At 40.7% G+C, this 3,818-nt stretch overlaps 1 non-coding gene across 1 annotated transcript; it reads right to left on the bottom strand.

Moving 5' to 3' along the window:
- Positions 1-973: 973 nt before the first annotated feature.
- On the bottom strand, positions 974-1,044 carry TRNAG-GCC (transfer RNA glycine (anticodon GCC)). The gene has a single exon. It is a non-coding gene; the product is annotated as a tRNA-Gly (tRNA).
- Between the last annotated feature and the right edge of the window lie 2,774 nt (positions 1,045-3,818).

The following is a 3,818-nucleotide window of genomic DNA, read 5'->3' as shown; positions in this document are numbered from 1 at the left end:
TTAATTCGGGCTTGCCATGAACTCGAGCTCAGTGGGCTCGAGGTAAAAATGAGCAGAGTTTGAATGCCTTTTGTTTGGTTCCTTCAGCTCGTTTACCAGTACTATGCGCACCCAGGTCACATCTGAACACAGGCTTATTGCCAACTCTGGATGGGCCAAGAACCACTGTGACTTCTATCCAATCCGATTGAGGACAGAGGCACATGGTAAAGAGAGGACCCAAATCTGCCTAATGTGTCAGATTGTTAGGATCGACTGTCCAAGCATTGGCAGGGCCGAAACCAATTTTGGTAGAGTTTAAATGTGCAAGGGGATTTGCCCAGCCAGGATTAGGGTTGCAAATGGATCGGATCGAAGTCGGATTGGTTCGGATCCGGGACAGACAATTTTTGCAAAGTTGGCTTACTGTATCCGACCCATTTGCAACCCTAGTCGGGATCCACCAGGTCATGCCCTATGTCACAAAGACACTGTCAGAAACTGTGACTCAACACAAGTTTGGCACATGAATTAATTTGACAAAAAAATCCGAATTAGAATGCAGAGACATATAAAAATAGGTATTTTAAAGGCTTCAAAAATCAACAGTTCACGCCTACGTACGCCTCATATCATATGGCTGCAGCGGAAACATAAATTGCACATGGACGGAAGCTATCATGATCATATCTTCATTGCTGAAGCTCGCTTCGAGAACTTATTCATTGTAAATTCAAATGGGATAACCTGAATGTTCCATTATTGCAGGTCCTCTTTGTTTTTACACTCAGTGACATCTAGTCACTCCATATTGTAATACTTCCTATCTGAAATGAAATAGGATCACCGGCAGGCACACGCTGTTTTCCGGTGAGAGGAGACGGCGTTCTCCGGCGGGCAAGCCACGATGGAAAAGGAGTCAACAAACGCGGACGAGTTTAAAGTATCTAAAAACCACATGCAAAATTAAACTTTTTAATAATTGCAAAATAAATGCACCAGCCGGGAATCGAACCCGGGTCTGTACCGTGGCAGGGTACTATTCTACCACTAGACCACTGGTGCTTTCCGTTAGTAGATAGTCAATTTAAATATTTATAAGTTTTTTATTTTTTCCTCTTAAATAAATATTAGTCATATGCCTAAACCGGATCCCACCATGGACCCGGTAAGGGTGATTAAGGTTAGACAAGGTGTTTTGTAGTCCTACATGGACACGTGCTAAATATGGGCATCTGCAACCCAACAAAAGAATGCATTGTCTAGATGTCATCATCATGAACCATAAGAGATGGATGCAAAACTATCAAAGATCCAGATCCGTCAATTGTTATTGTTGTCAAAACATAGATCCAACTAAATTTTCTTTCTAGGAAGGGAAACGAAAATGAGAAACGTGTTGGGAAACTAGACTTTTTAAAGTTCCTGTGAAACGGGATATATATATATACACTACCCGACTCCATCCATGACCCATACCAGATGGGGGGTTTTCAAAAAAATTGGTGTTTTTTCGAAATTCTAACCTTACATGTCTTTTACGTGCTTGTTTTCATTGAAATCGGGTCTTGGATTGTTTGTTTCCGATGCGTGGATAGGTTTTTATAAGGTTCAAAGATCAACGGTCTACCATTTTTAAATTTTTGAGGATGCAAAAACCATTTTTTTCATCCAAAATTATTGATCCAAGAGTCGATGTCTAGTGAATCAATCATGCAAAACACATCCGTGATCTGGTAGGGTTGTGTGGGGGTATATTACCACTGCTATATAAACTAGCAAAATATGTAAACTGGTATGAACAGATATTTTCATAGTTTTTTTTGCAAATCTAACCCTTTGAGTGCATTCGGCATGGTCCATTTGCTTGGAATCGACTATTGGATAATCGTAATCGGATCAAGAAATGTGATTTTTTATGCTTTGCATATTTATAAAAAATTTGAACCATTGATTTTCAAGCCTTAAAAGATCTTTCTTATACATCATAATCGGATTATCCAAGAGTCAGTTTTTATGAAACCATACATGTAGATCGCATCCGTACGGTGAAATTTTAGAAAAAAAACAAAAAAAACCTATGAAAATCTCTATTCATGCCAGTTTACCTATTTGCCTTGTTTATATATATATATATATATATATATATATATATATATATATATATATATATATATATATATATATATATATATATATAGTGTACGTGTGTGTGGAGCAAAAGTGCAATTGTTGACAACATGGATGAAAAATATTATAAGTTTACATAAAGTTTACTTTTTTACTAATATTATGATAAATAGTAAGGATTAATAATAGAATTCATAAAGTATATGAATACATTGATTACAACTAAAATATGTAATTAAAAATTTTAGTAACATATATATCTCAACTTTTGTTTGAAAAAATTCTTATTTAAGAAAAACTTGCAAAAAATGTACTAAAATATGTTTCCAAAATAAATGAAACCAGTTTGCCATATAAAGTAAGTAGGTTTCTCATGTGATGTGAAACGGGTTTCTCGCTCAATGGAAAATGGGTTATTCATGCTTTCTTGGATGTTTTTCACAAGTTCCGAAAACACGTGGTTTTTATTTCAAAAACGAGTTTCTGACATGTAAGTGGAGTTTTTGGTAACCCTAAATTGAAGGCCTTGAATCTAGTGGCACAAAAATGTTGCTCTTCCCTTTCCTCTTTTTTTTTTGTCAATTAAACTTGTTTGTCAATCAAACAATGCCTAAGTAAAGCACCTATTTTTGGATAACCAGGGAAAATCACCTCGCATGCCAACTCATTGGTGTGAAAGCCCCATGTCCCCCTTGCCCACTAAGAAGCAACGCCTAGTTTCAGACTCACTGAAAGAGGCGTTCACCCAGGTGCTTCGAACTCACGATGTTCCAACCAAATGAGGGGAGTGTTGGGATTAACCACCACGTTGGTGGTGGTTACCCACGATGTGGGTAACGCTCCCCATGAGGTGCTCCCTTCCGTTAAACCTGCATTGAAATCAGAGGGAACGGTTACTCAATCGTTCCCATTTTGAGCTTATAAAAGGGTTTCATGAGCAACCCTTTGTAATGCGAAAATACAGAAGTTCAAGGAGGGAAGAGGTTGACTTACCGTCCGCATACAGTGGTATGCGCTTGTGGTGGCTGCGGACAGGCTGAGTTGAAGATTGTCCCTCTCCGGCAAGCACAGCAGCTTCAGTAATGGCCTCCTCAGGTATGTAAGCTCTGCTTTTCTGTTTGTTATGCAGGGCCACCGCTACAGGGGATGCCGATCAGTTGCCGTCACCGAAAAATCCCCAGCCGCACCCTACATTGGGTTATGGGATCCAAATAATCCCGGGTCCGACCTGGATCCAACCTGTATCGGGTCCGACCCGGATCCGGCCTGTACCGGGTCTGACCCGGATCCGGCATGTACCGGGTCCGACCCGGATCCGGCCTGTACCGGGTCCGACCCGGATCCGGATAACCCCGGGTCTGACCCGGATCCAGTTTGCAGTCGGGTTTGACCCGGATCCAGGAGGGTCCAGGCACTATTTGGCCTAAACCGGATCAGGGACTGACTCAGCCCCTTTCCGGGACCGGTTCGGAGCCATTTTTGGCCGGTTCCTTCCAGTTTCTCACCGGTTCCGAGATGCTAAGATCCTGTTTTCTTAAATATAAGAAAATACAGGGATTTTGGCATACGGTTATAGGGTTTTAATGAACTTTTGTTCATATTTGACCCGGTTCATAAGGTTCAGAACTGGTTCGGACCCTTGGATGACCGGTTCGGGGTTGTTTCAGACTGGTTCAGAGTGCTTTAAGACTGGTTCGTAGAACATATGA

Source organism: Nuphar pumila, chromosome 6 (genome assembly GCF_984573655.1).
Source record: "Nuphar pumila chromosome 6, dmNupPumi1.hap1.1, whole genome shotgun sequence".
NCBI classification, from domain to species: Eukaryota; Viridiplantae; Streptophyta; class Magnoliopsida; order Nymphaeales; family Nymphaeaceae; genus Nuphar; species Nuphar pumila.
This window is presented reverse-complemented; position numbering and strand designations above follow the sequence as displayed.